This window comes from Sinohyriopsis cumingii, chromosome 13 (genome assembly GCF_028554795.1).
Source record: "Sinohyriopsis cumingii isolate HCF-2022 chromosome 13, ASM2855479v2, whole genome shotgun sequence".
Classification (NCBI taxonomy): domain Eukaryota; kingdom Metazoa; phylum Mollusca; class Bivalvia; order Unionida; family Unionidae; genus Sinohyriopsis; species Sinohyriopsis cumingii.
Genome location: NC_142973.1, coordinates 35,053,977 through 35,079,925, shown reverse-complemented (window position 1 = coordinate 35,079,925; position 25,949 = coordinate 35,053,977). Strand labels below are relative to the sequence as shown.

The following is a 25,949-nucleotide window of genomic DNA, read 5'->3' as shown; positions in this document are numbered from 1 at the left end:
CAAGAGTTGACCGTACTTTTGCGATTTTTCTGTTTCGGACAAATCTTCGCGATCCATCAAGGACTGCAATTCGTGTTGTAACTGGGACATATCGCTCAAATTGGGATTGGGAGGTAAATGCAGGGTGCGTTGTTCTTGCCAACGATGGTATTCCATCCATCGTTTGTAAGGCACTAAAGCCAGTTTTCGTCCTTCCATGGGGTTGTCAGGATTCGATTCTGAGATCTTGGGACTTCCGAGGGCCTTTTTATCTTGCTCCCACCAGTCCTCCCAACATGGTTCCCAAGACTCCTTTCAGTAAGGGGCCTAACAAGAGGGGTAAAATGCCTCCACGTTGGACCAACATCTTCTTCTTTTGACGAATGGGAATTTTCTTTTGAACCATTTGGCGAAGAACGTGACGATGTTTGCTTAAGCATTGTTTCTGGTGTTTGGACAAAGGGATCGTGCCTTTCAAGACGTTCAAACAACATTCGCACACGGTATCGATGACCTCTTTGGAGGCTGATTGAATGAGTTTTTTCGCAGAAGTGGAGAAGCTTTGGACAGGACAGATAACATGTCCCCATGTTTGACTAAACGAGGAGGCAGTCCTTTTCTTTTCTTTCCTTGGGGTTTTTTAGAAAAGGGATGTTTTCTGGAGGGTGACATCTTCAGGAGCACCAAAACACTGATACCCCCGACTTGGTCACAGGCCTTTTTTATACTGGAACGCGTCGCTACTGATTGTCTTTACGTCGTATCAACTTCAGGACAGGCATGACACGTCGTGCAGAGGTATGCAACAGACTAAATTGAGCCATTTCTTGCTTGGACAAATCCAGTAAACTTTGTAACATGCCCGATCTTTCTTGGACTTTGATTTTGGGAGAAGGTACTTTGTGAGCAGCAGCCACTGCCACTAAATTGGAGGGTCCTGCCACTGGGGAAGTTCTTGGGGTCATCAACGGAGAAGTTCTTGGTGTGATCAACGTCTCCAAGTACTCTTCAGTTCTTGGTGTCATCAACGGAGAAGTGGATGAACGTGAGGCTGCCGGAGACGAAGTCACTGCCGTGGCAGGTCGTGGTTTGCGAGTGTAAGGTTGCGTCCTGGCCGAAGTGCCTCTCTTGCGACTAGTTTTCTTCTGTGGGCTTTTCTTTTTCTGGGGACTTTTTCTCTGTTTCTTTTTCTGGGGGCTTCTTTTCTTTTTCCGGGGTGGTGTCTGGTAAGAGGAGGGTCCCGCCACTGGAGAAGTTCTCCTTGGGGACCTGGTCTTTTTCCTCTTCTTGGGGCTTCGTTTGACTTTTTTCTTGGGGAGAAGTTTGGGGGCATTAGGATCCCATCTTAAGAGAGAGCGAATGATGACCCCTCCTAGAGTACCGCTCCTTACAGGTTTCAAAATGATTTGTTTTTTGGTCTGAGTGTCGATGCGGGGATCGGCCAGTTGGGTCAAAGCGACTTTGTTTCGATCAAAAAAGCGTTTGGTTTGATGAGGAATCTGAATGATTCCTTGGAGTAATTGACGTGCCGTCACCGTGAACCATCGTAAGACTTCTTTGAGACTAGCTTCTAAGACACGAGCTCGTATTTGTGGATTTTTTTCTCGACTGATGCCATACAAGGCACGAATCAATTTGACGGGAAGATGCGACTGAAGGAACGTCATGTTCAAAATGTGTGTGAGACAGACGAAAAAAGTCTGAGGTTTTTATAGATTTTTTTGTGGAGTGAAATTAAGTCGAGGACGGAGACGTGTACAGGACAGGCCCTCTGTCTTGGCACCAGTGGTGAAACAAGTGGGTACGAAATCGCAAATCATCGGGGGTCGTAGGTTTCAAATCGACGAGTAAATAGGCGTGTGGAGTTTGAGTGGCATCGTCGTACACCTGTGTCAGCCAAGGCGTTCCTAACTGTTTGGCTAAGACTTGCACTTGCGATTTATCTCGAGGGCTTTTAAACAAGACCACGTAATGCGCATTGAGGCTGATGGTGCGATGGGCTTTACTTTGTTGAGACAAATTTTGGGTGATGTAAACGACACTGGCATTACGGTGATGCCCTTTGCGCGTGAACCACAGTTTAATTTCTTCTTCGTCTTCTCCTAACATGTCGTCAAAAATGACCAAATGGGTTTGACGGGAGTCAGAGACGATGCCGTCGTCTTCTTTAGGAATGCCTTCCACAAACACGATGGAATCGCCTTGATTTTCTCGCAAGAGGTTGTACGCCGATTGCCACTCTTTGTAACACCACACGATGCGTTGAGGTGGACGATCGATCAAATGATGTTTATGTTCGATCAAACGTTTGACGAATTCGGTTTTGCCTGAACCGCTAGGTCCTGCAATGAGCATGTTAAAGGGATGGTGAAGATACAAAGCCTCCCAAATGGCACGATCTAAGTGTTCGTCGATGACTTTGACAGTGGAGGAAGAGGGACCAGAGACAGCAGAAGTAGTCATAGTGTCAGGAATGTCACTTGTGACACGAAAACAAACAAGACGAGATTTTATATACTTTTTTTCAGAACACGTTTATTGAATGTTTTAAACATGAATACGAAAGACAAAGATACATAAAAGCCAAAGGCTTAAGTACAACGATAAAAGGCACATGAAAATCATTAACGTGGAATAAAAACAAGTGTCTGTACAACATATTTTGGGTAAAGTTCTGACCAGTTCTATAGGGGGTAAAGTCACACAAGTGTCCTCCCGAAAGGGTCTTTCAGGCCTGTCCACGACAGTCCTGTCCTGGGTGACGGGTTCTTCTGGCACCGTCACTAACACTGGTTGAAAAGTAACTTTTTTCCTTGAACAACTCTCGTGCATACTGGGCCACTTCTTGGGTCCAAGCCTCAAAATCCCATTTTCTCCAGGCACGGACATCTGTCCAATGGGGGTGTAAGTCACGAGCTACACACACATCGTCATACACGTCTTGGGTAGCTAAAAGTTGACGAATCTTTTTTTCCCGTAGAGGTCGAGAAGTATCCAGATGAAAACGTAAGGCTTTGAGCAAAAGGAGTCTCTCGTGAACATTTAAAGGCACCACTTTCATGTTGAATGGGTGGTAAGTACTGTTCGTAAAGAGTCCACAAGGAATCGGCTGGTAAACGAAATCCCAGAAAACAAGTCACTAAGACACACACCACTTGTCGACCCAAATTGAATGGATACAGTTCTTGTAATAATCGATGGTAATGATCCACGATTTGAATATGGTCATTGAGTTCCTTCCACGGAATCTGTTCAATTACATGCGATAAAAGTCCTGGCATGGCAGCCTGTTTTTATAGTCTCTTTGTTTCGGAAACAATACACGTACTTTCTAGCCAGAGATCTTCGTTCTCCAGTGGGGAATTTAAATGTTGCATACTGTAACCGAAACGTCAGAGTTCGTTTAGAAGTTTCCTCTTCCGCTAAGTAGATTCCACGTAAAATATGTCGGTAATCCTTTACCTTGTCTTCCTCAATGCGTTGCACTAAGTGAATCTCGAAGTAACCAAAATGATCAACACGTGGATCATCGGGGGCCTGGAAGTATTGAACAAGGTCTGGCCACTGAAACAATTTCTGACGAATCAGTTCTCTTATACCATTCAGGTACCAGTGGTTAAAAATCTGGTGACGTAACGGATGCAACAGTTCCTTACGTTTCACTTGTATTTTGACCAGCTCTCGGTAAATGCGTTCTCTCAACTCCACAGGCAAAGCACGAATGTTCTCTTGTAAAGTATCCATGAATAGGTCAGTCCGTACAATTCACAATCTTCTCCTAGAGCAAAAGTAATCCACATAGTGAGTAATTTCTGACCACTGCCATTCAGGGTAACGTCCAAGAATGTCACTGAACTCTTTTGATGTAAACGGTCTAGAGTAATACAATAGGACGAATGCACACTTGACCCAAAGAAATCTAACACACTGGTTGACTTTTTTCACTTTCCTCTTGTGAATTTCTCGGCACAAAAGTTCTACAGTGACCCATTGAGATTTCACTCTGGCAAACCCCTGCCAAACTTCCTTGTAAATCTTCTCTTGTAGTTCTTTAGGTAATGATTCAATATCGTTTTTGAAATGAAGTTTAAATACTGGTCTCGGTGATGTCCAACATTTGACTCCTAGCCAAACTGGTTTCTTCTTCGTCAACGACATGGTAAGTTACTTTAATGTCTCGGTCCCACTAAGGGTAAGTAATGACAATTCGGTGACCATCGAGCATGTTCTACGTAGGCCGAATCTTGCGGTTCCCAGTGGTGAAGTGACACACCGCAACTGAAGCACTTGACTTTATCTCCTTCGCCCAAGTAGAACAATCCGGCTCTGGCTAATTCTTCGGGGGTCGGTCCTCCCAGATACTTAGGCCATTTTCCTTTGAACGATTGAAGACGATTTTCAAAGTCGCAGTATTCCGAAAAACGCACAGGAAACGAATATTCGTCTTTCACAGGTTCGTTTCGATGAGGGTTGGGTGACATGGACAGGAGTTTTCTCAGAGCTGGATGACATCCGTAGGGGGGTAGACGTGAAGGTGAACATCTACCTTTAAAACGAAACCCAGTAAAATGTCCAAGAGGACGAGCGGCATCGCTTTCGCATCCCTCAGGTTTGGCACACACAGCATCACTTTCCATGATAGGGGTAGTGAGAACAAAGTTCCCATGATGCTTTACGGCATCGCTAAAGTCACAACGTACAGCATCGTACCCATCGCAAGGCTCACAATCGCATTCCACTTCAGAAGCCCCACACTTGAATTGTGCCTTTCTAAACTTTTATTTTTTTTACACAGTAAATGTAATGATATTTAATTGTGATAGAACATAAAATACATAATGTAACACAGTTATGTCATGCTTTGGTGACAACTTAACTGAAGTATTATTCATATTTGACAGTGTTGAACAATTTCAATCACATACACAAACAGTATAGAGAAAGCTAACCTGAAGCTTTTGTCCTCACTCTAAGGATTTCATCGGCAGACTGATTTAATCTCTACTGAATGTTAACATCACTAGTTGGAATGGTGAGTGATGTTAACAAATATCATTATTCTTCCTGCTGATAAGGGTTGGTGTACGGTTGTAATGGACAAATCCATTTACAAAGAAACATATGTGAACATGCTTCAGGACTCCAACACATACAAGATGTGACCCCACTACCAAGTACAAGAAAGAACTTTTGGATTACATCAGAGATTTACGTGAGAAAGAGAAGGTAATTGATTGGTCACTTAGTAGACTATTATATCCTATTAACGAAACACCTCTAAAATTCTATGGGTTACCAAACATCCCTAAGCAGAATATATAGGCCGTTGTGACCAATAGTCAGTAGAGTGGGTTCTATTACCTACAGTTGTGACCAATAGTCAGTAGAGTGGGTTCTATTACCTACAGTTGTGACCAATAGTCAGTGGAGTGGGTTCTGTTACCTACAGTTGTGCAAAATATTTGGCCAAGATTTTGGCACCATTAGTTGGAAATACTGAACATCAAGAATTCAAAACAATTTGCCAGCCTGATTAAGGATAAGAGTGTGTTGGAGGATGAAGTGTTGGTTTCATATTGACTATGTGCCTTATTTACTAGTGCACTGGTTGGTAAAGTGCACTGGTTGGTAAAGTACACCGGTTGGTAATGCTTTGTCAGTTATTCATGACATATTATCATCTGACAGTATCCTTACATATCGGACACAACTGTCACCACAACAAGTAACAAAACTGTTGGAGTTGAGATTGAAGTGCACATACTTTGTGAATGATGGAACTGTCTACTTTCAGATACATGGAGCTGCTATGGGGTCACCTGTTTCCCCTTTTGAGTCACTAGCAGTCACCTGTTTCCCCTTCTGAGTCACTAGCAGTCACCTGTTTCCCCTTTTGAGTCACTAGCAGTCATCACTGCTCCTGACATCCCCATGTTGGTGGTACAGACATTTTTTTTTTTTTTTTTTTTTTTTTTTTTTAACTTGTTTTGTGTTTCTCTGAAAGTATTCATCTTGTTCGCTTGGTCTTGGTAGTCACAATGAACTATCGATCTTGACCATAGTCCCTTTTTATACTAGTCGCAATGCAGTCTCAAGCTTGTACATCGTTCCTTTTTTATGTTTTTTATGTCTAGTTTTGTAAGGTACCGTCTCTAAGGTGCCGTCGTCATTGTACCGTAGTGTCATGGGTGGAAAGGCCATAGAAAGGTAAGGACAGTGCGGAGACCATCGAGTATGTTCCAGAATAGCTGAATCTTTGTAGATACATAGATCCATTCGTAACTTCAGTCCGCACGCGAAACACTGTACTTCGTATCCCAATCCTGACTCAGGTCCCAAGTAGACAAATCCTGTTCTAGCTAAAATATGCGAAGAAGGTAATCCTTTCCTATCCGTAGGCCATGCTTGAAACGTGTCCAATCGACGGGCACAATCACAATAGTCAGGCAAGAAAACCGGAAAATGGTAGGCTTTGAACTTGGAGTTCTCATCGGGTTTCTCACTCGATTCTTGCTGTGGCGCAGTCATCCTTCTGGTGAGTGGCTATCCGCTTACAACCAATGTTTTATACCAACATGTCCATAAGCCAAAGTAAAGTGGTTGGGCAGTCGCACTCGCTTCTGGTACATGATTTGATAGACTTTTTCCAAGGGTCGACTGACAATGTGGTGAGTGGGTAAACGTACAATCTTGTTCGGTTGATAGGTGGTCACTTTAAAGTGTTCATCCTTTCCAGATTGCAAGGCTTCTTTCAATACCCCAAAGTTGACCACACGACTGGTACGATAATTCAGAGTCAGTCCTTTCACTTTGCACTTCGTGTGCACTTCTCCTTGTTTGTCCCGGTATTCGTAGCCGTAATTTTTTGGACCGCCACTGACGAAACTTAGAATCTTGTCGTCAGGATGCTCGTCTGTCCAGGCTCCTAAACGGTCTCCTTCGATGTCAGGGTGCTGTTGACTCGGGTGATGGATGTAAATGCAACTGTCCGTGTCAAAGTACAGGACGCGTTCCCCTAACAGTTCTAAAGCTTCCTACAATTTTAAGCGAGCATGGGCTGTCACGTAAGCCGCAATAATGACATTTCCGAAAGGGTCGTCTTGTACAAAGTCCAGATCTTCTTCGTAATTGACCAAGATCAAATCCTCACGTACGACGTCCACGTGTTTCATGTATTTGGATTTGTCATGAATCATCTGGAAGTAGCGGGAAGGTTCTGTCAAATATTCCGTCTTGGGTAAACACGGGCGTTGTGCCATTTTACCCCACAAGCAATTTAACATCACTTTGGCAAACGATCGCCTGCCTTCGTTTTTCTCGATGTGGTCTAAAGAGATGCCTTCTTGTTCATAGTATTTCTCTTTGAATGTCTTTTGGTCTTCGGGAGTGTGACACCAGGACGGATAGCCGCTGGCTTCTTGCTTCAGTTTCAAAAAGGCATCCACGTAGTCGGCGAAAGGGCCTTTCTGACTGGGGTCACCCTTGTGGTATTGTTGTGTCTTGGGAAAGTGACAAATTTCGTACACTTCTAACACTTGGTATCCCATGTCCAGAGCTTTGAACAATTCCACGCTGAACCAGGTTCCCGTCAAAGCCCGTTCTTCCTGGGTGTGCTGACAAGGCTGATCTTGGTTGCACGTTTCGGCACAAGTACGGCACAAAGGAAACATCAGTTTGCCTTGGCAATGGTGAGGTAACACGGGATGGTACAACTTAGTGGGAGGCAAGACTTTGCACTTGATCAGACCTTCGTATTGTCGAATGTTTTTCAGGTCGATGTGTTCCGTGAACAATTGTGGGTGTCCTGCAGGAAAGCGACAATATTTGCACACGTAGGGATACAGCAAACACACGTCCAAGTATTTCATTTCTTCTCCTTTCCCTTCGTCGGCTTGGTACAGCAAACAGGTGGCATTGGTCCTTCCTCCGTACAAACTATCCCTCGGGTTCAGCGGGTCCATGAACTGGTAACTTTCCACGAGGCGTTTAAACTCGGGATCGGTTTTTAAACGGTGATCGTACTCGTGTTCCCACATTTCCACCACTTGGTATCCTTCCTGTTCTAACTTTAGGCGTCACTGACAAGTGGCCTGGTAGAAGTCTTCCATGGTTCGTTGTAAAAACTGATTTTTAGTGCCACGGTCAGGGTAAAAGACGGGACATCCGTGAAATAAGCAACCGTTAAACTCGTACACGATCATGGGGTTTTCTAAGTCCCAGCCATCGACCGAATGCGTTCCGATGGTCTTTTCGCCTCCTCCGTTGCGGGCATGCTGAATCCATTTGTCTTCCTTGTCGCACAAGTAATGTAACCAGCGTAGGGCTTTGACCGAGTATTGACGTTTCACATAGTTGGTCGTTTGAGGACTGATGACAGCCACGGTGTTTTCAGGCATGAATCGTTGCCGGTACACTAAGGAACACGCTTTGGCAATGGTGCAACGTCGTAAAATGTCCACGTCGGAACGACAATACTTTAACATTTCTTCCTGAAAGTCGAAAGGGTACGAGGCGCCTGGTACCAAGCGTAGAAAGCTTCTCGTTGTTCGGTACGCATGTTGTCGGGGTCGTAATAGTGAGCCTCAGGCAAATGAGGTAGAACGACGTGTTGATTGGCTTCCGTATTGAAAAAGTGTGGAAAGTACCCTTTAGCCATTTCTGTCATTCCAAATGTTTTAGGCATTCGACTCAAAGGCATGGCCAAATAGCTCATCGAATCTTTAAACTGTACTTGTCCCACTTGCAAGAAAATGATTTTGGCTCCGTTCAAAGTCACTTTAGGACGCTCAGTGCCTTGTTCCGTATAGTATCTCAAAAGAAACTGTCCATCGTATCCGGAGAAATTGTGAGCCATCACCGTGGCATGACGATGACAATCTCCGTAACGTTCGATGTCCTCTTGGCTCCATGTCTTGTCGATGGGGTCTAAGACCCATTGGGCGAAATCAGCTAGCGTGTTCGGTCCCCGAAAGATTTTTTCACGTCCTCCAGGAATCTTGCTGCAGTGAGGGCAATGACTGAAGATAGGTTCTTGAATGCACTTCTCGCACGCTCGATGAGCCACGCAGAAATTAGGAATGTGAATGCCGGTCTCTTGCATGCATTCGAAATCGAAAAAGATGAAATTGCCTTTCTTCTTGTGTCCATCCTCTTTCTCTGGTGGGGGTTGGTATTTTTGCACGTAGCATTCGTGTTCCAAGTCCACGATGTGGTGACAAATGTGACATTTTTTCTTTCCTGAACATATGTGTGCCTTGGCATTATTGGTACGTAGGCCTTGTCCACACGTGGGGCACAATCTCAGCAGTTGACAAGCACATTTCTGCTGTGAACCTTGCGTCTTCAAATGTTGTTGGTAACAGGTAGGACTGACAGACGTGCGCAGACAAGTTGAACAATGCACTGGCCCTTCGCTCAGACAGGGTGGAGAGGCCAAACATCCTGAGCATTTCAATCCGCAATGCTTGTGTTGCTCTCGATTATTATAACCATGGTCACATTTCTCACAGTAATATCTGTATCCCAGGAATCCGGTGATACTGGTAATGGTACCGAAATGGTCATCGTGATAATAGACATGAATGTATTTTCCATCCTTAAAGTCTTTCCCTCGAAACAACAGAGGCCCACGCACTTATTGAGGGTACACTTTCAAGGTGTAGCGTGGAGCTAGGACATCTTGCAATTTTTGCATCTCAGGAATGCCACAGGGTTTGTCTTTGGACAGTCCGGCTTGTTGTAACAGGAGTTCTGCTTCATTTCGTTGTTTGGCTCGGTCCGATTTTCGAATATTCTCCCAGGCTCTTTTCCATTCTACCATGTCGTTTTTGTTGGCATAGGTTCGTCCCACCACGATAGCCCTGACTAAACATATCTGGTCTTGAGGGTTGTAAATTTGGACGAGGCTACGCTTAATGCTGCGAAGCTCGTTCACCAATAACATCTTTTTGCGTCCAGTCCCTTGAGGAGGAGAGACGTGGGTCATGTCCAGTGTGGCTTTTCCATCGGTGATGTCAAACTGGTCATTGGACTGTTGTACGTGTTGAATTTTGTCCATGACTTTGGAAGCGGTCAGTTCTGCAGGGGTGCTAAACTCAATCCAAACAGGGGATTTCAAACCGTCGTGTTGTATGAAGAGTCTCAAGCGATCGTCTTCTTTGGGTTGACATTGTCGCTTGAGTGTGGTGAGCAAAGAATCCCACACTCCGGTGATGAACCCTTCTGCTTTCTCTAACGGTACTTCAGCCTTGAAATCTTTAAACTTCACTGTGTATTTGTAAGCCGTGGTTCTAAATTTTCTAGAGGAGCGCTTTTCCGTCTCTCGAATGGAATAGTACTTTTCAGGGTTGACTAAGTGTGGCGAACTTTGTTTAGAGGGTTCGGATTCTGGTTCACTCATGTCCTCTTCAAAATCACTGGCATGAATTTGTGCCAAGACTTCAGCTCTGGTACGAGGCGATAGATCACGTTTCTGCCTCTTACTTTCTTCTTCTTCTTTCTTCTCAAATGAATGCGATCGTTTCATCTTGAGTGCAAAACGTCAAATGACTAAAGTTTAAACACCATAGACTAATTTATAGTCATGGCAGACCAGCGTATATAAAAGGGTGTGTGTCTTGTCCTTTCACTATTCATTTCACTCTCAAACCCAGCACAACGATGGAAGAGACTAGCCAAATTGAACGTTTCATCAGAGCTTTGCGAGGGGTCATTAGAAAATTCTCTTCAAACCAGCCGACGGACTACTCTCCTTCCTTTCGAGATAAAAGTCAAGATACTTGCTATATCTGTCAAAAGAAAGGGCATTGGTCTTCAGAGTGTCCAGACCGTCAAAAAAGAAAAACAGGGGCTAGAAAAGACAAAAGTCAAGATACCTGTTATTATTGTCAAGAAAAAGGACATTGGTCTCCAGATTGCCCAAAAAAGAAACAAGAGGAGTCAGAAGAAAAGAGGGATTATTCAGAAGAAGAGAGGGATTCTTCAGAGGAAGAGAGGGATTCTTCAGAGGAAGAAAGCAGCCAGGTAAAGAAAAAGAAACAGGAGAAGAAAAGAAGAAGGAAAGAAAGTGAAGAGGAAGAGGAGGAAAAGACTGTGACGGTGAAGAAATTTAAAAAACAGAGAGACTAAAAAATGAGACAGAAGGAGTGTAAGAACTTTTTTAAAGTGCCCTGTTGTGAATTGTGAATTGGATTGTAACTATTGATAAAAGAATAAATTAATTATATAAGGTAAGTGTCTTTGTGTTTTGATTTAAATAAGAAGCTACACTTACGCACTCATATATACGTACTATAGAGGTAAAATGGGGTTTTTTGTTGATTTTTGAGTTATTGGCAATTGAAAGTCTATCTTTTTTCGAGAGACGTGGGTGGCCCTGAAAAGGGCATTTGGTTTTTGGTGTAGGGGTGAGTGTAAGCAATCAACTTTAACTGCCTTAAGCCTTTGCCACGGCCAAGGCCTACTTCTGGACTGCGTACTGTTGATGATGATGATTGGGTTGAAATCACTAAGGGTGGTACGGTAGGCTTAGTCACAGGGTTGGAGTGTTTAGCTCGGGAAGGTCGTATTCTCTTCGGTCGTAAAAAAGAAGTCTGATACATTTGTTTCAGACTTCTTAAGTCCGCTAAAATGTCCAACAGTACCGTGACCGTTTGATTTTCACCCTCTTGTTTCTTTGCTGCTACTTCTTCTTCTTGTTGTTTTTTTTTTCTTACCTCTTCTTCTTGGTACTGTTGCTGTAGGAAAAAAGCTTGTTCCGCTTCCTTTTGTCGTTGTATAAATTTCTCCAATTCTTCTTTCAGTCTCTGTCTAAAATTCTCCAATTGCGGTAATGAAGGTGACGAAGGTTCCGGAACAAATTCTTGCGAGGTAAGAAATCCACAAAATCCCAATTTACCTCTTCTGAAAGTAAGTCCGGGTTCCCTTGGGCGGTCTCCACTGCTGGTGCACCCCAATGGATCGTTTTCTGAGTTTCCGTCATGCTGAATCACTGTCGCATAGATTGACTGCACACAGGCGCTAGCGAATCTATATCGACCACGTGACGTCACAGACTGCTCTCTTCGGATTGGATGCGGGCTGACTGAATTTTGTAACGCGTGTTTGGATTGGTCAACAAACTCAATCCGTTTCAATCCTACCTCTACCTATAAATAAGTGCAGTTCACTGCATTGATTCACCTGTTCTCGGTGCCTCAAGATGTGGACCGATGTGCAATCTTCTACGCTTGTGTCTTCCATGATGTTCCGGACGGACATACCCATGTATGTCCGATCCAAGTGGACAGTTGTCCACAGGACAGACACCAGTCTGTGGATACGTAGGATCTAAGTAGAAAGACAAGGATGCCTCAAAAGAGTCCTGATTTACGGTCCTACAGTGAGACGCAGCCTAAGGACAAGAAGAAGACCAATGCGGTGCCCTTTATGTTAATGGATACATTAACATAAACCCAAAGGCCCTTTTCAGGGCCACTCATAGGTCCCGAAAAGAGATTGACTTTCCATTGCCTACCCCTTTTTTAAAAAATTTTTTTAAAAAAATCCCATGTTAAATTCCCCTTGTCCCTAAAGTAGTTTTTTTCTCCCATGTTAAATTCCCCTTGTCCCTAAACAAGCCCAAAATCTATTCCCATGTTAAATTCCATTATCCCTACAGTGGCCCAGCAATTTTTACCATGTTAAATTTACATAGTCCCTATAGTGGCCCGGGGGTGTGTGTCTGTAATGCTAATTCCCATTGTCCCTATAGTGGCCCCCTTCACTACTATCAAATCGTGCAATTAAAATTGTGTATTTATATCATTAATATTATTTATCAACTATGACAAATGTTTTCTTAATTGATACATAACTAAAAAGATTATGATAGTAAAAGCCGTGTTTTAAAGCTTATATATTTGACAGTTTTATTAAAATAATTGCTTATCTTTCCCAATTCATTATAAGTAGCTTTCAAAATTATCACAAAAAGAAGCGAACGAACAGAAAAATCTTCATAATGACGCTCAGGGCCCATTATGATTTCTAATTCATATTAATGAGCAGTCGTTCTTAAAATGGAACTAATTTCAAGATCATATTTCCAGGAAACCGAGAATGAAAGTAGACTGTTTTTGTATAATGCACACTGTTTCTCTTGTAGATATCTTTACAATTATTCAGCATTCTTACGTTAATTAAAAGATAAAATAAAATTTAATAAAAATTACAATTAAAAAGAAAGCCAGAGGGCACTGATTAGAAAAGAAAAATATAATATCTTTAAATTTATATCGACCAATTATATCATATCATTTGGGTCATAGCATTTTCGGAAATCGCTCTGAGTTTATCAAGTAGGTCTACAAGATAAAATACGAAGCAAAACAACGCCATGTTTCGTGGGAGGCGAGGTCGACGGGGCGGAAGAAGAGGCTCAACACAAGGTAGACGAAGATACGGTTTCTTCCAATGTAACAAGTGCAACGCCCATTGGGAGAGTTCTCACGTGTACAGAAAAGGCGGCTATGTAAGTTGATGTAGCTGTGTTCGTGTGTCGGTCGTATGAAAAATTCTTGCTTCTTTCTTTTTCTCTCTCAACTTTTTCTTTGGAGGGACCTTCCGTCTACTGTACTTGTCTTCCGTTGGAACTAGAGAAGCTGACACTCTTTAAAAGTCAATCTGATAACACATATGTATTAGCATTAATCGTGCCCAGACAATATCCAAAACATTTTACATATTGCATACCCACAACCTTTCCTCTAACCAATCCGTTTAAGAGAAAGATACAGAGTATGCCCATTCATAAAAGAAACCTACGAATTTCATGCCGATGACAGTGATTTCTGGTTCCCCAGAAAGCTTGTCATTTCTTTGGCATGGCATGCAGCCCTGCAGTTTAATGTGATAATCAAGTGGTCTATACAAAGAGCTCTTGTATGGCGAGAGCCGTTAAGCTTAAAGGTTCATTTGATTGAATTCCCGAGCCCATTTGGCATAGTAGACTATTTCAACCATACAATGTTATGAATATAGAGAATGGCCTAGCATGGGTTTGCTTAGTTTTGAAGGGGCTAAATAAGACTGACATCAAGTTAGTTCCTTATTCCTTATTCCAGACTGAATAAAGAATAAGTAACCAATTACCGATTGAACATGGAATAAGTAACCAGTTGCTACGTTAAATCTCCAATTTCACACATGTATGTTTTTACTCAAGTCATTTGCAAGCTTTTCGAACACAAATACTAATACTGCACGCCATGCATCACAAAACACGACCCAAATGCCTAACACAACTAAATAATCCTATATCAAATTACTACATAGGTATACATATCAATATCTTAAACCATTCCTACATATAGTACGCGATATGTCTGTATTTAGCTGTATATAGCTGGTACCAAAATGAACACTCGTATTTCACCAATTGGATTAGAATTACGCCAATGCATGCCCTAAAGAGCTTTCATCTGCATTTACTAAGTGGTAACTGTTGCGAGTCTATGCTCTTAAAATAAGTAAGAGGAAAGAGTGAAGACAACATGCTGTGTAAAATGTAAAAAATATTGTATTTCCCTAGAATACAAAGTGAAAAATGGGAAGAAAAAGAAGTAAAAAAATCATACGGTATTGCCAATTAAATCCAAAAATAATCCAAAAAAAAGACACAAGTCCTAATAATAAAAAGTCCTGAATGAAACTCAGTTCAAGTCCTGAAGAGATCCAGAATTAAAAGGGGATGACGTGCCTGTTATAGCCTAAAATGTACTGATGTGTCGTCAGTCTCTTGTTGAATCACAGAAATATTAGTCCAGGTTTGAATTCAGTATAAATTCCAATGAATGTCTTTATCCAAGAATTTTATCAGAGCACCTTTGTATTTCCAGAGACAATAATCACTTGAATTCAATAATTTGAAAAAAATAAAATTCAGCCGAACTGGTCACAACTTAATACAACTTGCTAGATGTTAAAGCACGACTAGTAACATCTTCACAGTCACAAGATAATATTGTTTTCCGTTTCACCGCAGGTCACAATTAGTATTTTTTTTTTTAAATCCATTACCTAATGGAAAATAACCTTCTAGAATGATTTAAAGAGCCTGGTTTATTTACAACACGATATCCTATAAAATTCACTTAGGAATCTCCAAAACCCTGACACTGATCAACATTTTTACTCCTTTGTTTACCTGAATAATAATCCTGATAATAAGCTCATACACATAGAGAATAATGAAGCTATTATAGCTGTTTATATAAATGAAATAAAAAAATTAAAAACTCAATCAGGTCAAGCAGACATGAACTCAGTTTTGGACAAGGTCAAGTCCAGTAAACAATGTAATGAAATAATAAAATAAAAACTAACAAATAGACAATTAAATTAAATATACATAACGGTAACCAATTACATACTGAATTGGGAATAATAAATAATAGAAAAATAAGGAATTAGTATTCAATGTATGTGAAAATAGTTGAATCGGTAATAAGTAACCTGTCGCTTGGCACTCGGCATTAAGACGTTAGTGTTACGTCTGGTGGATCTGGTGTCACGATAATGTGACTAGGTGGGGCTTGATGTTACATGTCTGCGGCATGATGAGTCAGTGCTAGATATCATTACAAATTGCCACACTGCAGACATCGGAGCGATACGACTGGAAAATTGTTAAAGCTACGTTAAAAAAAATCGAAATCTGACACACACACTTACACACACACACTGAGATTCCCACCCTATACACATCTAAATATTGTACACCCACCAGTCAGAAGTAAGGCCCTTGATTTTAACCTGGAAACTATTGAGATTCACACCTAACCCAGTGGAATTAGCCCATGATTCAGATCTTCGACACCCTGTAATCTCACCCTGTAATCATACATAATTGTCCGATTTAAAACGTTGAATAAGATCGAAAAAGAGCAATCGCAAAAATTAACAGTAGAATTTTAAATGTCCCTAATTGTGATGTTAATTTGCATTACATTAACATAAACAAATGGATCCGACAAAAAAAATCTGGAGGTGACATCCGCTCCTGTATCCTTTCTTACCTGCAGAAACATAGACTTACTGTTATCGTTATTTTTATTATTATTATTATTATTATTTTTATTATTATAAACGTCGTCGCCGTTGTTTTTCTTATCTAAGGTTTGTGTTTAATGTTATAATACTTAGGATTACTACCAACAAGAATGTAAAAGTTGCCGGATTGCAGTCAGTCCCTACAAGGTAGAACCCATCAAATGCTCGATGTGCGGAGAAGAAAATTGCATATGCTCGGATGAGGACAGAGAGGAACGCCATAATGATTCGAACAGACCTCACCGTAGCGACCTGTGTGAGAGGTGCAAGAAGGGGCTCAAATGCGGCAGATAATGAACAACAAAATTTAATCTTCATCCCCTGTCCCACCACTGTGAACAAAAAAAAACCCACGAAGATTGAAGGATAAGGCTATAGATGGCAGGTGTATAGGTTGTCAAACAGGGTCTTGAGGAAATTAATTTGTCAGTTGATCATAAGTGAATAGATAATGATTCAGTTTTATTTTATATATAATATATCTATATACAAATGATTGCAGTTTTACAATTTAAATGTATGTGTCTGTGATCAAATTGTTGTATGTCTCATTGGCTGCTTCAATTATATAAAGTATTTTTTCTTGAAACGAATTTTATATTTATTTCCCAAACACAATTTTTGTCGTTGTACATCATTTTTCCAGACTAGATTTTTTATGGGATGGATAATTTACGTTATTTTCGATTACCCTTTGATATATTGTTAATCCTTTACATTTTATTAAACAGAATTAAATGAATATTTGTATTTACTTGTCATTTATGTATTTCACAAAAAATACGTTTCACTTTTGTGGAATGCAACGAGAGTTCATCTACGTTCACTTCAATAAACAAATTGAACTGACAGTTTATCTTGAAGATTTACGGTTTATCAGATTTCCTACGAATGCTACAATCCTGGATACAGTTTTGCAAAACATAGTAAAAGATAAATTTGTCTGAAACCTAGCTGGACATTATCTACCACTAACATTATTAAGATCCATTATATTTCCCAGCTAACCTCTTTGGTTACTTGACTGCTATTTATTTTGATGTCAAAAGAATCTTTAGTATTAAATCAGTAATGTCATAGATTGGAAATATCTTCCATCATACTACTTACCATCCTAGTCTGATAAATGAACGAAAACTGTCATGACGGAACACAATTTTCAGCTACTGTAAATTTAGTTTCATTTAAACATAATAAAAAATAATGATATGATGTGGAAAAGTTTGTTGCAAACATATATACGATATCGCAAAGCATCATAGAAATATCAGACACAAGTATATGATAAAGAAAGATGCAAAAGTCTGATGAGATTAGTTGCTTTTCGAGTTTGTTTGACTACATACGAAAATTAAACTTCTCCTACGGATTGTTATTATTTTGTTACTTTACGTTGGTAACAACAAAAACTTGATAAAGTTGTCCGATAATTTTAAACTAGAACTGACGTGGTAAAAATATTATTCCAGCAGCTGATAAACTAGAACAATTCGTCAAAAATAGACAACAAGCTAAAACAAAAGAAAGTGGATAAGAACTTTGTAGACAAGGACCAAAATGGTGACAGTCTTTTAGCTGGATCTTCACATAATTTAGAAAATAGTGATATGATTGACGGTAATTTATATTGATGCTAATGGTTCGAGGAACTGGCTTATTTTACTTTTTAAAATATGTTGTATATTTGTAATCCTTTTTTGTGGTGTATGTACACATTTTGTTAAAACGGCAAATAGCAAGCCAACTAATTTTAGTGGTACGACTCTATAGTCTTAAACTAAATTTTTTTAAAAAGACCGAAAAGCAACAAATTTTGTAAAATTAAAATTTAATTTATTTCTCTAAATTACAAAGTGAAAAATGAGAAATAACTTACAGTAGGGTGAACGAAATCCTAAATAGACCTAAGTTATATCGAGTTCAAAAGTATCGGGTAATCCAAATATGTTATATTGGTATTCGGAATGATTTTATTATTGTACTGGTGTGATAAATGAATCACACTGATATAATCCCAAAATGCCTTGAAATGAATTCGCAGTAATCCAGAATATAATTCCAAGTATGTTGAGCACTTTGTAATTCCAATTAATGACTGAATTAAATAAATGAATTTTCTCAAGTAAATGCAACTAAATGACACCTCTGAGACCTATGATTATTACTAGGAAATCCCAATTCTCTATATTCTGTTATATAGGTAACTAAGATGTAATACAGAGAGTCGCGTTTAGATTCTAGAATAATCTCAACTCGTAAGCAAAATCAGCTGCTTTAAAACTAGCCAGTCAGGAATTATGTCAGCTTGACCTTTCAAAAACGCTCTGAGTCAAATCACGTGATGTTTACTTGGACAAAAGTCCAAATTAACCTTGGAACTTATGTAAGAATTCGGGAATGACCCATCTTTAATGTGCGAACTTACGATCAAAGAGAAAATTAGTGTTGAAAATATTTTTAAATACATGATCCTTAGAAACTATGATAATGAAAATAATAAACATAATATAGATATACATAACAGTAAAATAAACAAAATGATTTAATAATCAGAAATTTAGAGATATGATTTGAGTAGAGATATTGAAATTGTGCAATACAACTTTCGCAAAGAGTATCCTATAACTACCAATAATGCAGTTGTGTTAGTGGATTGCGGAAGATACTAACTTTGTAATTCGTATTTTTCACGATCTATTAAATAATGGCTGAGTTTGTAAGAATGCCTTCCGCGTGCAACCCAAATCGATGTTATTTAATTTTAAAAACATTGGATGAAGCCAACCGTGTCAAGTGGGCTACCAAAGTTAAAAACATGTTATTTAATTTTGAAAAGATTGGATGAAGCCAACCGTGTCAAGTGGGCTAACAAAGTTAAAAACATTTTATTTAATTTTGAAAAGATTGAATAAAGCCAAGCGTTTCAAGTGGGCTACCAAAGTTAAAAACATGTTACACTGTATTTCATTTTGAAAAGATTGAATGAAACCAACCGTGTCAAGTGGGCTACCAAAGTTAAAAACATGTTATTTAATTTTGAACATATTGGATGAATCCAACCATTTCCATTGGGATACCAAAGTTCAAAACGTTATTTCTCTACGGTTTGGTTATCTCTGGCTAAATCAAGATAATGGAAACGAAAAACGATTTTTCTCTCCATGTTATCAAAGAATTCCAAAAACTGGCAAAGCGATAATAAAGTTCACGTAAATGTGTATAGTTTACTATGTATAAATCATTTAGAACCGGAAAAATATCTATCATGTGGATTATCATACTTATTTAGGAAGTTACATTCTAAATTCAGGTGCTCGGCGAAGATGCTGAAAATAGAGATAGTAAGCAGGACTGAGAATAATAATAGGTACTGTACATTATAAAAACCCAGATTTTATTTTATAGAAGATGAATACTATCTCGTTTGTATTTGTCCATCTTACTGTAATTTAAGAAAGAAACACTTTAATGAAGTTTATTATCTCTATCCGTCTGTAGAAAAATTGTTATCCCTCATGAGACACAATAATACATTAATTATAAGAAATCTTGCATATTATATAAATTCTGGTTTTTTTTGTCTGAAACAATATTTGGAAACGCATACGAATGGTGAATGATATATTTTAGTGGTAGTAACACATTTATAAGATCATACACTGATTATTTATAGGAAATTGTGTCTACTCATGTTACACGCAACATTTTATCACACCACGACATACACTATATTTACTTGAATTTTAAAATACTGGCCGGTGTACTAAATTACTGCATTTATTATTCTTAGTATTAATAGTAGTAGTAGTAGTAGCAGCTTCACTGTTGTACTGAACTGACTTCTCTAATTGTTTCAATTTCAAGGAATTTCTCTAACTGTGTCAGTTTCAAAGGGTTTCTCTAATTGTGCTAATATTCACTGTTATCACTATCATTTCTGTCTGTGTAATCATCACTACCCGTGCCGTCTTAGTTGTCATCATCACTATCTTCGCTGTCATAACTATATGTGTCATCTTCGTTTGATATACTATGTGTACTGAGTACGTCATTTAACATCAACAATGTCATACAATGATCTTTCATGCGTTTTATTACATGCCTCTCCGACTTTTCGCCGTTTAAAATTCTAACGCCATTCCTAATTTGGTTATTTTTCTAGAAGTTGCGGACGCGTATTTGACAAATCACACAATCATTTAATCCATTACCAAAGTCATCCCCAACAGTACGACAGGAGATGGCTTAGCCGTCATAAATTTCAAACTGTCGTAGTGTAAAAAAGGGAATAAAGCAACAAAAGAAATATATTCAATTGAAAGATAAACCAAGTTTTAACATACCTCCCGCCGAGTTGATTAACTTTATTACATATTTACGTCGTACGTTTATTTGAAGGAAATTTTATACCCAAGTACATCCGTTTGTAGCACTTAACATTACAACCAGCGAAGATGCACAACGAATGAATAAAATCAAGATATCAATAACTGAACGAACTTATATATATATATATATATATATATATATATATATATATATATATATATATATATATATATATATATATATATATACATATACATATAGATATATATATACATATATATATATATATATATATATATATATATATATATATATATATATATATATAGACATATACATATATATATACATAGACATATATATATATATATATATATATATATATATATATATATATATATATATATATATATATATATATATATATATATATATATATATATATATACATATATATATATATATAGATATATACATATATATATACATATATATATATATAGATACATACATACATACATACATACATACATATTGGATGTGGTCTCTTCTAGATTTTCCGGTTTCCTTAGCACAGAAGACCATATTTTGCCAACATCTGTGCCGTCAAAAGTTTGCTTTATGAGAATAAATCGTCAGAAATATAAATATAATTTAAACTTTAAACGTGGCCATATTTTTGTGATTTGGCCACTACATCCATGTCTTGAATTATTTCTTATATCTACACGTGGTGCAAATTTACAAACAAAGTACCAGTTTGCTTGTGTGTTACCTCAAGACTTGTTTGGAATGTATGTACCGTGGTGTATGTTTAATACTCGCGAATGTCAATAATGTCTTCCATTTGTAACATGTATATAGATTGTTCGGGTAACCATTTTTTTTTAAATCAGCATATTTTAGTTTTATTTTGTTCCATTTAATTCGCTCCCACAAATGATTGATGGTAAGTTATAATTTCAGAGCCTAAGTAATGGTGTCATATATATATATATATATATATATATATATATATATATATATATATATATATATATATATATATATATATATATATAAAGAATACTTGACACGTATTTATTTGATCTATCAAGAAGCCAGCAAAACATCCATCTACAACTGGTACTTTATTTCAACAAATTTGCAAGATGATCTGTGTAATATTTGCAAAAGTGTCAGCTAGAAGTTAAGCTTTGCCATCCCAGTGGTTGATTGAAAGCATCAAAACAGCTACTTCATTTGTTAAAATTCTTCCGTATCAAATACGTGATTTAATCCAGATTCATAATGCATAGTTTTGGATCGCCGTGCTATATGGATTGATGATGGCTGCTATGTTTTCGTTTCTGAATACCGTCTGCAAATCGTTGTCTTTCTTAAAGCATTAGAATGCATCATTTTGAAATTTTAAAAGAGGCAAGTCAATATTAGTATTATCTTGAATGTTGTTTGTATGCATTGCAGCTAAATATGATTACACTTTAATACCACGCAGAAAAGAAAAGCACATTATTTTTATACTGATATTGTTGCTTTTATGTTAAACTCATTGAATCACCTCTCTAAAGACTGCTGAATTTATCATAATGTCGCTTTGCTCCATCATTGATATTGTGCAATCAGTTTCCAATTATTTTGTCTTGGATTTTTCAGCACCACAATTATAACATTTTATCATCTGCATTTATTATGTTCTTAATGTTTGAATAACAAGATAGCAGGTGGTTTAGTGCCCTTATAGGTCATATTTGAGAAATTAATTAATTGTTTTCACCGATTTTGCGACGGTATCTTCCCCATCTAATATTTCCAACATAACTTATGACATCAGATAATTGATTTTAATTGAACTGATACCTAGCTACAACAATAAAGGCATAATTAATCAATCAATCCTGTTTGTTCCTTTTTGGCGTTGACGCAAAAAGAAAATCGTACTATTAATTAACTTACAAGTGTCATACTCATAAGGAGAGTGGGCGTATAGAGTAAACAGACAATGACACGCTTGGTATTTGAGTTTTTCTTATTTTATTTGTCGTGCTATAATGACAAGACCAAAACGTTGCTAGTTGAAATATCACAACTTTGCCGGCTCTCAAAACATAGTGTGTACTTAGATTGTTGATAACTATTGACTTATTATTCAACCGTATGAAATGAGTAAATACCAGAATCGGTCAGCATGCAGATCATAGATTTCTGTACATTTCTGAAAGTTGTTCAAAAATCATAAAAGATAAGATGTAATTTTTTTTTTACCGTGAACGACATAAAAATTACTATAAAGTCATTGTTTAAGATTTTATATTTGCAAGTGTACATAAGGCAGGAACTAATTCTTCAAACGGATCTACTAAACATTTGAAATATATTCCTTGAAAATACTTGCATTATTCATCACATCATACCGTAACAAATTATAGGTAACAAACTTTAATGACACATAACAATACACTTAAAAAAAAACTAGTATAAATTTAGACAAAAAGTGTTTGTCACGCAGAAACCGGAAAAGGAAGTGATTACCTGTATGTACCTTTCAATATATTAGCTCCATTTACATAATATCTGCGTTCTCTCCTACAATATATATTTAACGCATCATGATTCAGCTAAATGTTAACCTAGAAGGTTTTTACTGTCTCGTGTATCGTTTACTGGTTTATTTTCCCACTTCCAATCATTGGCATGGGTACTCTTCTTTCATCTATTTATTTATCCCTTTGCTTGTGATTTCAGTTTTCTTTCGATTTTTTTTTTATAGTTTTCTTCCATATACTTTTGACATACATTAGTTTTCAATGCAAATACATGGTTCTAAATGTCATGTCATTTTGCGTTTAAATTTAAATCTACGGTTGTCGACAATTTTCGCTTCTTAATAGGATGCCATAGAGAATCCATTTTCAGATCTTAATTTGTATAATCAATCTTTAAATCATTTGTATTTGTGCCACGTCTATATCGTCTATTTCTCTGTAGTGCAGCCATTATCTATTTATATTGTATTTTACGGTTTTATTCAGTAGATACAAACACTACCATAGTAGTAGTGAATGGGGTCACCCTACGTACAATGGGAATTAGCATTACAGGGACCCCTGGGTCACTCTACGTACAATGGAAATTTAACATGGCGAAAAATCGTGGGTCACTCTACGTACAAGGGGAATTTAACATGGGAATAAATCGTGGGTCACTCTACGTACAAGGGGAATTTAACATGGGATTTTTTTTAAATTTTAAAAAAATTTTTTTTAAAAAAGGGGTAGGCAATGGAAAGGCTATCTCTTTTCGAGAAATATGGCTGGCCCTGAAAAGGGCCTTTGGGTTTTATGTTAATGTATTCATTAACATAAATGGCACCGCATTGGTCTTCTTCTTGTCCTTAGGCTGCGTCTTACTGTTGGTCCGTACATCAGCACTCTTTTCAGGCATCCTTGTCTTTCGACGTAGATCCTACGTATCCACAGGCTGGTGTTTGTCCTGTGGACAACGGTCCACTTCGATCGGACATACATGAGCAAGTCTGTCCGAAACATCATGGAAGACACAAGGGTGGATGACTCAACTGTAGTCCACATCTTGAAGCGACGAGAACAGGTGAATCAATGCATTGAACGGCGCTTATTTATAGGCGGAGGAAGGATTGAAACGGATTGAGTTCATTTACCAATCCGAACACGCGTTACAGAATTCAGTCAGCTCGCATCCAATCCGAAGAGAGCAGTCTGTGACGTCACGTAGTCAATATAGATTCGCTAGCGCTTGTGTGCAGTCAATCTATGCGACAGTGATTCAACATGACGGAAACTCAGAAAACGATCCAGTGGGGTGCACCAGCAGGGGAGACTGCCCAAGGGAACCCGGACTTACTTTCAGAAGAGGTGAATTGGGATTTTGTGGATTTTCTCTCCTCGCAAGAATTTGTTCCGGAACCTTCGTTACTTTCTTCATTACCGCAAGTGGAGAATTTTAGACAGAGACAGAAAGAAGAATTGGAGAAATTTATACAACGACAAAAGGAAGCGGAACAGACTTTTCTCCTACAGCAACAGCAACAAGAAGAAGAGGTAAGAAAAAAACAACAGCAACAACAGCAAGAAGAAGTAGCAGCAAAGAAACAAGAGGGTGAAAATCAAACGGTCACGGTACTGTTGGACATTTTAGCGGAGTTAAGAAGTCTGAAACAAATGTATCAGACTTCTTTATCACGACCGAAGAGAATACGGCCTTCCCGAGCCAAACATGTCAACCCTGTGACTAAGCCTACCGTACCACCCTTAGTGATTTCAACCCAATCATTATCATCATCAACATTACGCAGTCCAGAAGTAGGCCTTGGCCGTGGCAAAGGCTTAAGGCAGTTAAAATTGATTGCTTAAACTCACCCCTACACCATGAAGAAAAAAAGGCCCTTTTCAGGGCCACCCACATTTCTCGAAAAGAAATACAATTTCAATTTGCCAATAACTCAAAAAAAAACTCACCCATGTTACCCTTTTAATACGTGTCTGTGTATGAGTGCGTGAGTGTAGCTTCTTATTTTAAAATCACAACTCAAAGACACTTACCTTATATCATTCATTTATTCTTTTCTCCATTTTTTTACAATCCAATTCACAATTTATAACACAACACTTTAATAAAAAGTTCATTAATTTCTTCTTTTCTCCTTGTTTAGTCTCTCTGTTTTTTGAATTTCTTCACCGTCACACTCTTTTCCTCTTCTTCCTCCTCGCTTTCTTCCCTTCTTCTTTTTTTCTCCTGTTTCTTTTTCTTCACCTGTCTTCTTTCTTCCTCAGAAGAATCCCTCTCTTCCTCTGAAGAATCCCTCTCTTCTTCTGAAGAATTCCTCTCTTCTTCTGACTCCTCTTGTTTCTTTTTTGGGCAATCTGGAGACCAATGTCCTTTTGCTTTACAATAATAACAGGTATCTTGACTTTTGTCTCTTTTATCCCCTGTTTTTTTTCTTTTTTGACGGTCTGGACACTCTGAAGACCAATGCCCTTTCTTCTGACAGATATAGCAAGTATCTTGACTTTTATCTCTAAAGGAAGGAGAGTAGTCCGTAGGCTGGTCTGAAGAGAATTTTCTAATGACCCCTCGCAAAGCTCTGACGAAACGTTCCATCTGGTCAGTCTCTTCCATCGTTGTGCTCGGCTCGAGAGTGAAATGAATAGTGAAAGGACAAGACACACACCCTTTTATATACGCTGGTCTGCTATGACTATAAAGTAGTTTATGGTGTTTGAACTTGAGTCATTTGACTTTTTGCTTTCAAGATGAAACGATCCCATTCATTCGAGAAGAAAGAAGAAGAAAGTAAGAGGCAGAAACGTGATCTATCGCCTCGTACCAGGGCTGAGATCTTGGCACAAATTCATGCCAGTGATTTTGAAGAGGACATGAGTGAACCAGAATCCGAACCCTCTAAACCAAGTTCATCACCCTTAGTTAACCCTGAAAATTACTATTCCATTCGAGAGACGGAAAAGCGCTCCTCTAGAAAATTTAGAACCACGGCTTACAAATACACGGTGAAG

The 25,949-nt window shown here is 38.4% G+C and overlaps 1 long non-coding RNA gene across 1 annotated transcript; it reads left to right on the top strand.

The window, feature by feature from the left end:
• Positions 1-13,138: 13,138 nt before the first annotated feature.
• On the top strand, positions 13,139-16,810 carry LOC149785192 (uncharacterized). Its single transcript, XR_016425370.1, has 2 exons — positions 13,139-13,489; positions 16,162-16,810. It is a non-coding gene; the product is annotated as an uncharacterized LOC149785192 (long non-coding RNA).
• Positions 16,811-25,949: the final 9,139 nt, after the last annotated feature.